The sequence below is a fragment of the Equus przewalskii genome, chromosome 13, assembly GCF_037783145.1.
Source record: "Equus przewalskii isolate Varuska chromosome 13, EquPr2, whole genome shotgun sequence".
NCBI classification, from domain to species: domain Eukaryota; kingdom Metazoa; phylum Chordata; class Mammalia; order Perissodactyla; family Equidae; genus Equus; species Equus przewalskii.
The window spans coordinates 63,389,604-63,402,710 of NC_091843.1; positions in this window are offsets into that span (position 1 = coordinate 63,389,604).

The following is a 13,107-nucleotide window of genomic DNA, read 5'->3' on the forward strand; positions in this document are numbered from 1 at the left end:
GGAGGGAAAAAATTACAGGGTTGGAGGTAAAGGCTTTTCATAGTCCTTACAGAACTATTTGATCCTTCTAACATTGTACATGTTCAACTTTGATTTAATTTAAAAAATACTCTAGTTGAAAAGAGTTGCACATGTCAATTCTGTAGTACAAGGTTTAAGAGCATTGACTCTGGAGTCAGACAGATTGAGTTAATTTGGAATACTAAATTGTTATTTGGAATAACAAATAACTAATTCCATGATAGACAAATTATTTAATTTCTCTTTTAGTCAGTTTCTTGCTTCGATAAAGAGATGATCTAGGATTTATTGGTAATTTTTATGTAGATTTAATGAAATGTTCTATTTAAAGTGAATAGAACTTCTTGGTACATAGACGTTGTTGTAACTAATATTAACACTAATATTACCTCATTGTAACATGAACTTCTCATTCCAGACCTCCAGTCCTTCAGATCCCCACCCCAAAGAAAATTGGTAATTTTGTGTGTCATCTAGAGATAGTCCTCATATATATGAACATTATATACAATGTAATATATATATTTGTATGTATGTGTAGGTATATATGATTATACATATATATTTTCACTTTTTACAAATAGAAACATAATACAGACAATATTTTTATCTAGCATGTATCATTTAAAAGCATGTGAACCAATAGAGGTCTAACCTTTATTTTTTTATGTGGCAAAGTCTTTCAGTATTTAAATATATCATACTTTATCTTCTTAACTACTGGTGAATATAAATGAGGCTCTGGTCTTATATTCTGAAAAAGTAGCGCTGTAATTTCTCAAATGAGGGAGCTCATTTGTAGTATAATCTAGGAGTTGAATCACTTCTAGATTAACTGATAGCAGTTTTTAAAATTTTAACCGACGCTAAGGAATTGTAAGAGTTTCTCAAACCCTAAAACTTACCCTGCTGCCTACTCTGCCAGCCTCCACAGACTGAGGACTTAGTGAATTAAGTATTAATGGAGAGAGTGTGTATAGAGATATAAGATATGTGCCCTTTTCCGTAAAATCAGGTTGACCCATTTCACCAGGCTGGTGAGGATTCTAGTGTGAGGCTAGAATGAAAGAATGCACATCACTAATGTTTATTCATTAATTTGCTATTTTAACAATTATTGGTTGAGTAGCTACTGTGTGCCAGTAGGTGGTGGTCACAATAAAGAAAATTTAACAATATTCCTAATTAATTTATCAAATTTTCAAAGTTACAAAGTAGGAGGGAGAGAAGTCTCCAGTCTATTGGATTCAGGGAAAGTAGAAGTTTACTATATTCTGAAAGTTTATTAAAATATACACTTAGAAGCCAAGAAACAAAAAAGAAAGAAAAAGAGAAAAGAAAGCTCAAGGTTTTTGTCTTTTTTTTGGCTTGAATTGTCTGATTAATTTCTTCATTTCATTTTCTCAGCTTAAATACATCTTAAACACATATATCTTGTGAGTTACAAAAATATTTTGCTTAAGATAATGTGATCTGTTTCTACTGCATTTCTCCCCCCTGCCATTTTCTGATGGTTTCCTTTGAGCATTTGCTCTTGTAATTTTCTAGAGCAATATACAGCCCTGTGATGCCTGTGAGGACCCTGTAAATGGATGTCTCTGTCTTCCCAATAAAATCATTAATCCATCCTTTATGTTGATGCAGTAAAAGGAGCATCAGGCATAGAGTATCTGAGAGAAAAAAGTAAAAGTGTTCAATTTATCAAGGTCTGAAATAAACCAAAAGCATAGAATAGAAAAAAATATAATTCAATGTACAAGTGTTTAAATGAGAAATGACTGGGAGGTTTTACTGACAGAGAAGTAGATGTGCTCTCCATCAATTTAAAAAAAATTTAAGCTACCCCTTCCTGGGAGATTTTTAGACATAAATGTCAAAAATGAAATATGCCATTCATGTGCCCACTTTCAGATACGGAGAAATCAAGATGATGTCAAATGTAACAATAACACTGACGTTTAAGATGATTTCATACACTGAAAGTCTGCTGCTCAGAAACAGCTCACAAAATGTTTTTTGACTTGAAAATAGTTTTAAAAATATACCATCAATTAAAACGCAGGAGATTTCACACGCAAACACAAATATCTGGATTTTGTTGAACAATTTGAATAGCTGGCACATTGGACCCAAGCTGAGTAGTGGTGCACACTCTGGTTTGCCACCCGCCTTGTCAATCTGTAATGTCTCGATCATGAAGTCGAGTCTTAGTTCACAGTAGCATCGTGTTTCTTCTGTTGCTTTTCCTCTTCTTGGAGAACCAAAAGTGGAACATGAAAGAGAGAGTTCAAGTTTTAAGGAAATTAGAGAGGGTGGAAACGGTAGAAATGAAGAATGTTCTTATTTTTTAATATATGCAATATGAGTGCCCAGAAAATTCAAGATAGCATTTTCATATATCCAGCCAAATTTCCGTACTTATTTTTTCTCGACTGGAATCTGTTAGCTTTTGATTTTGAGATATCTCATTTAAGAGGACTTGAGCAGGTCTTTTGGTTCTGGTTAGGAGCATAAATGGTGATAAAAGTCTCCCACATAAAGCAACCAGAAGAAGAGTAAAAACCCAGTGACTACTTACAAAACTACACATACTCTTACTATATGAGCCAGAAATCATGCTCCTTGGTATTCACCCGAAGGAGTTGAAAACTTATGTCCACCCAAAAACCTGTGTATGGTTATTTATAGCGGCTTTATTCATAATTTTCAAAACTTGGAAGCAACCAACATGTCCTTCAGTAGGTGAATGGATAAATAAACTGTGGTACCTCGAGACAATGGACTACTTTTCAGCACTAAAAAGAAATTAGCTATCAAGTCATGAAAAGGCATGGAGGAATCCTAAACGCATATTGCTGAGTGAAAGAAACCAATCTGAGAAGGTTACATACTGTATGATTCCAGCTACATGACCTTCTGGAAAAGGCAATGATACGATGGAGATAGTAAAAAGTAGTGGTTGGCAGGGATTGGAGAGGAAGGGAAGGTTGACTAGGTGGGGCACAGAGGATTTTTAGGGCAGTGAAAATATTCTGTATGATGCTAAATGATGAATACAAGTTATTGCACATTTGTTCAAACCCATAAAATGTACACACCAAGAGTGAACTCTAATGTAAACTATAGACTTTGGGTGATTATGATGTGTCAGTGTAGGTTCACTAATTGTAACAAATGTATAATTCTGGTGGGAGTTGTCGATTATGAGGGATGCTATGCATGGGCGGGGGTATATGGGAAATCTCTGCATCTTTCTGTCAATTTTTCTGTGAATCTAAAACTGCTCTAAATTTAGTTTTTCTCTGAAATTAAAAAAACAAACATTGGGCACATTTTCAGTGCAAGAAAAAGGCAGAGAAAAACCAGAACTCTAATTACCTTTGAGTAATACCAAAAGCACCTGAGACCAAAGGAACCATTTAGGAAGCCTGTGCAAATCATAATTGTTCTGTGGAAAAGAGCAAGGAGTGTGGAGGGGTCCTTGTAATGGTAGATCTCAGAAGTCTTCAGCAAATACTCACTCTCAGAGGGGAGATCCTCTCTGACAGGGAACCACTCTGAGCAAAAGTGACTCTAGTCCATTTACCATCTCAGTAAACATGTTCTAGAGATGGCAAAAGTCAGAAAGTGGCAGCAAAATACACCTTAAAAAAGGAAATCATCGGGGCTAGCCCCGTGGCCGAGTGGTTAAGTTCTCGCGCTCTGCTGCAGGCGGCCCAGTGTTTCGTTTGTTCGAATCCTGGGCACGGACATGGCACTGCTCATCAAACCACGCTGAGGCAGCATCCCACATACCACAACTAGAAGGACCCACAACGAAGAATATACAACTGTGTACTGGGGGGATTTGGGGAGAAAAAGAAAAAAATAATAAAATCCTTAAAAAAGAAAAGATGAACTCATCACCCAGGAAGGCAGGTGCATCATCCCTCGATCCAGCAGTCTAAGAAACCAGAGAGACGCTGGATTACAGAAAAGCCCTCTTGAAGAAGGTCAGGTTCTGTGAGGGCCAACTATACAGAAATACCAGTTTTATAACAACCTGTTGCTGTAGTCAGAGAAAATGAAGCCTTTAAACAAGACACCTGGAAAACTATAAATATATTTTATATTACACACACAGACACATACATATATATAGACTGAGAGAGAGAATCAATTTCCATTGAAGAACAAGAAAGTTTTCAAAGCAATAACCATTCCTTCCCAAAAAAGCTCTAGTCTCATTTGGTTTCACAAGAAATACTATGAAATATTTAAGAACACAAAACACGAAAGGTCATTTTGAACATAGAAAATAAGAACGTTTCTGAAGTCTTCTCACACTTCAAGCATAAATTTGATAATTTTTATTTTAATTTTAAAAATTTATCAAAGACAAATATATGTATAATATGGAACTCTAAATGTCTGTTGATGGATGAATGGAAAAAGACAAGTAGTTATATATACAATGTAATATTATTGATTCTTAAAAAGAAAAAATTTCTGCCATTTGCAACAACATGGATGACCTTGGAGGACACTATGCTACGTGAAATGAGTCAGACAGAGAAAGACAAATGCTGCATGATCTCACTTACATGTGGAATCAAATAGAGTCAAACGCAAAAGCACAGGTAGAATGGTGGTTTCCAGGGGCTGCAGGAAGGAGAAATGGGGACATGTTGGTCGTGAGGTACAAAGTTTCAGTTGTGCAGGATGAATAAGTTCTGGACATCTAATGTACAACACTGTGACTATAGTTAACAATATTGTATTGTATACTGGAAATTTGCCAAGAGGTTAGATCTTAAGTGTTCTCACCATACGCACAAAAAAGAAGATGGTAATTATGAAGTAACGGGTCTGTTGATTAGCTTGACTGTGGTGATTATTTCATAACGAATACCAAATCACCAACTTGTACACCTTAAATATATACAATTTTTAATTGTCAATATACTTCAATAAAGCTGTAAAAAATAATGTATTTTTATGTAATAATGCTAAATATTAGCAGAAATCCAGGAACACTTCCGAGTATAATATAATTTAGTGGGGTTTATTTCAGCACTAGATTGGTTCACTATTAAGGTATTATATATTAACCTAATTTATAATATTTGGGAAGTGCAAAAATATCACTTGAGCATTTCTGTAGATGCTGAAAATTCCTTTCACAAAATTTAATTCCCTGGCTTATTAAAAAGAAAAACAACCTCTCAAAATTTGAAAAAGATAGGAATAGATAAAAGTTTCCTTAGCATGATAAAATGTACTAATCTCAACCCAAAGGCTAGTATTATTCTTATTGGGAAGATACTACAGAAGCATTTCCACTAAGGTCAGGAATAAGACAAAGATACACGCTATTACCACTATTATTCAAAAACTTTCCATAGCAATTATCCTATAAAAAAGAAATATAAGATGTATAAACATTACAAGGGGTTAACTAATATTTGCAGATAACTTGGTTTTGCACCTGGAAGGTTAAGAGAATCAAGTGAAAATAACATTATGATAGCAGAACAAAAAATTATCTTATACTAATAGCTAATAATATAAAACATCAATAACTTTCATCTACTTCACCAACAGCTATAAGCCAGAAGAAATATGATGGAGGAAATGTCCCGTTTATATTAGTAATGAATAAGATAATTGGATGGAAAATAAACTTTGCAAGAAATGATCAAATTCTACATTAAAATATTTTCCAGCCAGCCCCAGAAACCTATGGGTTAAGTTTGGTGCACTCTGCTTTGATGGCCTGGGTTCCGTTCCTGGGTGTTGACCTACACCACTCATCTGTCACTGGCCATGCTGTGGTGGCAGCTCACATATAAAAAGAGGAAGATTGGCATGGATGTTAGCTCAGGTGAATCTTCCTCAGCAAAAAAATAAATAAAATAAAATACATGTATTCAAGTGTTCCTGAATGACGCAAAAATAGTGGTAAACAAGTGGAAAGGCTAACTATTTTTTAGAAGTCTTAATATCTTTATCTTGCCTATTCGTCCTGTTATTTTACGTATTTAATATTATGATACTTACAAATACCATCAGAATTTTTTATGAAATTACTAGTGTTATCTACTTCAGCCCCAGGGGAGGCTGCCCTTCTCAGCAAGCAGAGCCATCTGATTCACACTGGACCAAGAAATAGAGAAGATGTTGCCTGTGACACTTCCGGCCTAAGCCACTGAAAAGTCTGTGAGTACTTCTATTTCTCTCTTCCACTTTGTGACAATCCTGGAGGAGGTTTTGCATCGATAGAGTGGGTTTAAAGATTGGAGCAATCTGGATTGTTGAGTTCCATTGCTGAATAGAGCTATTTGGGGAGTTATTTGGACATGACAGAATTTGTTGGAGCAAAACAAACTTTTTTCTTGAAGCCACTGGAAATTTATGATTGTTTGTTTCCATTACTTAGTCATCTTATTCTGACTAATATGGATGAAAGTTAGTCTCAGAAGTGATGTATTTTTGTAGCAGCAACAAAATATGTGGCATTGACTTAGTCAAAATTGTTACAAATGCAATATTTCACATATAAATGTAATGTAGAGCCAACACTTCATTAAAAATACAGAAATGTTTAGATTAGATTAAAAGTGAAATCTAGTCATATGCTATTTATAAAACAAATAACCAAAAAATATTTAAAAATCTAAAGTATGAGATAAATGTATCTTGGTCAAATAGAAACAAAAAACAAGGTCATTATCACCATTTCTACTTTACATAATGGTGGACCTATATGTTGAAGGACAAAAAGGAAATAAAAGGTAGGAGATTTTCAAGAACCCTAAATATATCTAATGAAATCTTTTGGCATTTACAATTATTACACTTTCGTAAAAATCACAAGAGATCCTACTGACAAATTAATACTATCAATGAGTGTGTAGTAAATTTTCTGCACATACCATAAGTAATTTCAAAAGTAAAATTGCATTTTTATACACCAAGAACCGTTTAACATATATAAAATGCTATTTATAATAGCAATAATCATTATAAAGTGTCTCAGAATAAGTCCAACAATAGCTGTGCAATAATGTTTATGGAGAACATTAAAAACTTTATTCAAAGACAGTAAAAAATAAATACTATATTGAAATATAGAATATATTTATGAGAGGAAAAATATCCTAAGGATGGTAATTATCCTCATATTAATTCATAAATTCCTCACAATTTCAATAAAAATTCCCTCAATTTTCTTTTAGTTTGGCAAGTGGCTTCTCGCCATTATATAGGAAACCAAATGGCTAAGAGCAGCCAAGAAAATTTCGTAGGAGAACAATTTAGTAAGTCTTAGCCAGCACATATTATGCTCTAAGATAAAGTTCTAGTAACTAAGACAGTAGTAGTTTAGACCAAAAATAGTTTTGCAATCATTAATAATCTATAATAAAAACACTAAAATTCTAACTCACACCAGAAACAACAAACTTTAAGGAGTTCATAAAATTATATCAAAGAATATATTGCTTTGGTAGGGAACAATTTTATAAACAAGATGCAAAAGCACATACCATTAAAATTGGTAATTCTAATTCGTTAAATAGGTACAAATTGGAGGGCAATTTGGCACTATTTAAGAAATTTGAAGATGTACTCACCATATAACACAGCAATTTCACCTCAAGTTATGGACCACAGAAAATTTTTCATATATTCGTACTGGGAGACATAGATAGACAAGATTGTTTCCAGTAGCAATGTTTATATAGTGAAAAAAACAATAAAAGCAATTTAAATGTTCATCAGCAGGACAGTGGATAAACTGTAGTTATTCATACATTATACAGAATTTATACAGATAAGTGAAAATAAATTATATATTGTTCACACAATAATACAAATAAATCTCAGAAATGGAATACTGAGCAAAAGAGTGGAATTATGTTACACATGAGGATAGATTTTATAAGAAATATTTGTATAAAACAACAATATATAAGTTTTATAAATACATGATTTGCAGAAAAAAATGTAAAAAGAAAGAGATGAGAATGACAACCTCCAAATTTTTGGAAGTGTTTAAACATTAGAAGCAGAGGAGGGGAATGAGATTTCTGAGGGTAATATTGATGATTTCAAGATTATATGTAAGCTGAATTGGGGATACATAGATATACTAATCTTTAGTTTTTAAGGAATTCTGATATATTTCATAATAATAATTTAAAAAGGCTTAATGTTTAATAGTAATTAAAAATGAAAGACTCAACCAATTAAATAAAATTTTAAAAAGCAAATGTTAAGAATATATGTGTAAGATAGGCTTTAATTTTTAGGAAGAAATTTTCTTTTCAGTCATAACATAAATATTAAGAGGTTACATTGTTGAATAGCAATCCTGGATAAGCTACATGTATTTTTCTAAAGGAATAATCAATGTTTTTAGGAGAAAAGTTAGGACTAATTATAAATTAAACTTGCTTCTAGAAAAGTAGATGAGAGGATGCATGGAATGTTACATAAACATAAATTTGCACGTTATGTATCTTTTGCCTACTTAAATTTCTAAAGCGAGAGAGCAAAACTTATATATGTCACAGTCTTCAGAAAACTTCTATTTTGTGAAAGACTCGTAAACTAGGCAGCTTAAAGAATGTAATGATTCAAGAACATGAAATCAGCAGACGACTGATTCAAGTTTTAATAACAGCCAGTTACCTATCCTTGAACTTAATTTACCCAAGTCATTCTGACTTATGTTCTTGTCCTTTGCCTTTTCTGTAAGTATGAGAACTACAATAGCTTGAAATATGAGCATATGTGAACTAGCCTTGTCAAGGTAACTTCTAAACATAATGAGTGTGCTTTGGCAAACCTTGGTAAGCACGGGTCATTTTGTCAAGCGATTCTGTTACAAGATCATGACGATACCTTTGGATTCAGACTCTCATGCTTGAGTAGTTGCTGCCTAAAAGGAATTTACCTCTATTAAACTGATGTAGGAAAGTTCTGCCTTCTTGACAAGACGTTTGAAATGAAATACTGTGTTTAGAATTGACTAGTCCTGGAGATTTCTGCTTTAAAGTACCACCTAGCTAAAAAGTGTCTGGTGCAACCTTTAACAACTTCCACCACTACTAAATTTAAAGATTAGAAAAGATACAAAGTCTCATGACAGCCTAAATGATTATACTGGTAGACAACCTATTTTCCAAATCAAGAAATTAGCTCTAAAACTTCGCAACTTACAATTAAGGTATGCATAGGCTTTCCATAAAACAGACTAAAATTCAAAACATAGAAAATAGTTTGTACATTTATTGTTCTTTATTTCCTAAATTAGAGGCTTATGGTGTTGCGATACATTCTACGGTGGCCTCTATTGTTCCTGCCTCCTGGTGTTTATGCTTGGTTCTAAGCGATAGAATGTGATGAAAGTGATGAGATACTACTCTTATGAACAACTTACCCTCTATGAGACTTTTGCTAGTAAACTCACTTTAGAGACTCTCCTTGTTGGCTTGAAAAAGTAAGCCTTTCTTTTGGGAAAGTCCCAATAGCAAGAAACCACGGACAGTCTACATGAGCTGAGGGTTGGCTGTAGCAGACAGCCAGCAAGAAGCAGATGCCCTCAACTACAACTGCAATGAAATGAATGCTGTCAGTAATTTGAATGAGCTTAGAAGTGGGTTCTTCCTCAGTCAGGCCTTCAGATAGGAATACTGCTTAGCCAATATCTTGACTACAGTCTTCAGAGGGCTTAAGACGAGGACCCAGTTAAGCCATGCCCAGATTTATGACCCTTGGAAATTGTGAGGTACATAGTGTGTTGTTTTCAACTGCTAAGTTTGTGATAATTTGTTATGCAGCAATAGGTAACTAATAGAGATAGTAACCAGAAAAATACACAGCACACTATTGCATGTTCGATCAACAGTCCCCACTAGTTGAATATTATGTGCATCAGAGGTCAGTGAGTTGAAGAAAGTCTGTGAGAGCGGAGTATACCAGACTATGAGGCTTCGTCAAGCATATGTAAGTTCAAATATCAGAAGAAGGCACAGGAGGTAGAAGAGCTTCCTGGATTAACACAGAAGTGTTGCCCTAGGTGATCATTGCTTGCTAGAGGCAGGTCATTGTGTTGGAACCTGTGCACATCAACTTGTTCTCTAGTTATAAGGAGGAGGAGAGAGCCAACAGCACCTCATAGATTAGGGCAGCAGTTGGCAACTATGCCTTGCAGCTCAACTTTGGCCCCCTACCTGTTTTGGTAAAGATACTTTCGTTGGAACACAGCCATGCTCGTTTGTTTACATATTGTCGTTGCCTGCAATGATGGAGTTGAGCCCTTGTGGAGTTGAGCCATGTATGGCCTGCAAAGCCTCAAATATTTACTGTTGGGTTCCTTGAAGAAAAAGTTCACTGAGCTCTGGGTTAGAACATGAGATAAAGTGGAACATTCATATATATGTATACATCCACTGGCAAATATTAAATCTAAATAAATCTTACTTTATGTAAGTGTTAATAAGTTAGAAAAATAGAGTCTGAAGACATATTTTAGTACAAGTCATAGGAGTAGCTTTATGAAGGCACGTGGAAATATTACATGTAGGAAAATGACATAAAGAAACATTCAGGATAAAAAGAAATCAGAACAAATGTTTTCGAAAAGCAATTAATCAAATTTATAACATAAGAAATTTTTCAAGAGATGAATAAATTGGCTTGTTCTTTCAGATTAAAAATTTTACATTTCAGTAAACTTAATAAGAAGTGATGTACACCTTGGTGCACGCTGAATTTGTGAATTACACACACACACACACAAAAGGCAAAAACACTATAAAAAACAGCCAGGTTGAAAGGACGTATTGAATATAAAAAAGAGTTCCCAGTATGGTAACAGACTTCTTCCACAATAATAAATTAAGATTAAAAGTGGAAAGCTTTGAGACATACAAGCTTGTACTCGATATTTTTATACTCAACTAACTTGTTTTTCAAATGTGCAAGCCAACAAAGTACATACTAAAATATGCAGATGTTCATAAAACATAATTATGAGTTAATTCTGAAAAAATTACATAAATTAATGAAAAATGAAGTAAATTAAGTGCTTATGAATAGAAAACTTAGAAAAGAACTGGCAGGAAATATTGAAACACATTGTCCAGAGTTAAAGCTAAGTAAATGTTTCAAATAGGGTTAAAACTGAATAAAAAAATGTTTAAAATGAAGGATATATAATTTACAAACAATAATTAAAGCATACTGTTACAAGCTGTCTGATATCCAGAAAGTACTAATAAGGACAGTGTGTTGAATGTCTGGGAGATTATGAGGCTGTAATTAGATAGCACAGTACAGAATAACACATGGCTATAGAGGTTCAGGGGCTATTTCTAAGCAGGAAAAATAGACTACATTGTACGTAAAATGCGTTCTTTATATGTTTAATTGTTAGGTATGATTATCCCTATCCACATCATGATTGGAAGGATATAATCAAGTTATTATCAGCATTATTTCTATGCATAAGAATTATGAGAAATTTATGTTCAGGTTTAACTTCTCTGTATTTTCTAAATTTATTATAGCCACCAGATATTATTTTTCAAAGTAAAGAATATTACAAACTTGTTTGAAATGAATATATCAAAATATTTACTTTGGCTATCAGTAGCATTAGAGATGAATCGTATTTTTATATTTACCTTGATGTAGTTTTAAAGTCAGGATTGTTTGACATTAAAAAAATTATTGTGTAACTAGTGCAGAGCTCATTATTGTTTTATAGAGACTGACTGCATTAGAACAGGGAATAAATTCTATTTGGTAATGACAAACGTCAATACTTAATAGCAACACTGTTTTTGCCAAGTTATTAGTACAAAAATTTGGTTTATGGATACACAAAGTTTGAGAAACAGTTGCTTAGACAGTATTAGCTATCTTCTTTTAAGTTGTGATGCTTTGCTTCTAAATTGACCACCATTATGAAATAATGTGCTATCTTGATAAACGATATGTGGTCACTCGTGGTTATTAATGCCAGATCATAATAAGTAAAATTAATTTCTAGGCAAGTAGGTCATATCCTGCTTCTACAAGAGGATATTTTATGTTTGGTGCTTAATACAAGCATAAAATGCAACAATGGAAAAAATATACATATCTAAAGTGGTACTACTTGGATTTCTTCGTGGCATTTGGAATTTTCATAATTGGGAAAACAGGGTGGCCTGACCTCGAGGGAACAAAGCTGAGGTGGGGGGAGTGGAAACCACGATGAGAGCAGGAGGTAAGAATCACTTGCAACCTGACCACTTAGCCTGGTCAGGAAAGGGGACGATGACAGCTAAGCTGCAGGTCTTCATAAGGAAGAGTTGTTTCGTGTATTGGTTAGAAATAAGGATAGTGCAGAGCTGGGATAACCAGGAGAGGCTGAAAAAGACGACTGCGATTTACAAGGAGAGGCATGGACACAAATAACACAGATTTGGCAACATATTCCTGGTCATTAAAGCAGCTGAGCTTCATAAATCTGGAGGCTGCCAGGATCATTATTTACAGTTCCCCATGTATAAATCAGTTTGTGGTCAAGGAGCTGGCGTGTGTAATTATTTGTTAATAGTAGGGACATATACAAGAAGGAATACAACAACATCATGCAAAATATGTATTATTTTTATTTTTAAAATAATTTGTTCATGAGAAAGAACAGTTATTTTCATGCAAATGAAATATGGGAATTCAAAATCAGAGCATTTACCATTCAAAATAAGATATAAAATACCTCACAGTTAATATTTACAAGGCAAATAGAATTTTTTTTTTTGCTGAGGAAGATTTGCCCTGAGCTAATGTCTGTTGCCAATCTTTGTCTTTTTTTTTTGCTTGAGGGAGATTAGCCTTGAACTAACATCTGTGACAGTCTTTCTCTATTTTGTATGTGAGATGCCACCACAGCATGGCTGATGAGTGGTTTAGCTCCACTCTGGGATCCAAACCTGCAAACCCAGGTCACCGAAGCAGACCGTGCTGAACCTAACCACCACGCCACCTGGATGGCGCCTCTAATTCGTTTTAATTGAATTGAATATGCAGAAAATTCCTTTGTGAGGCAGC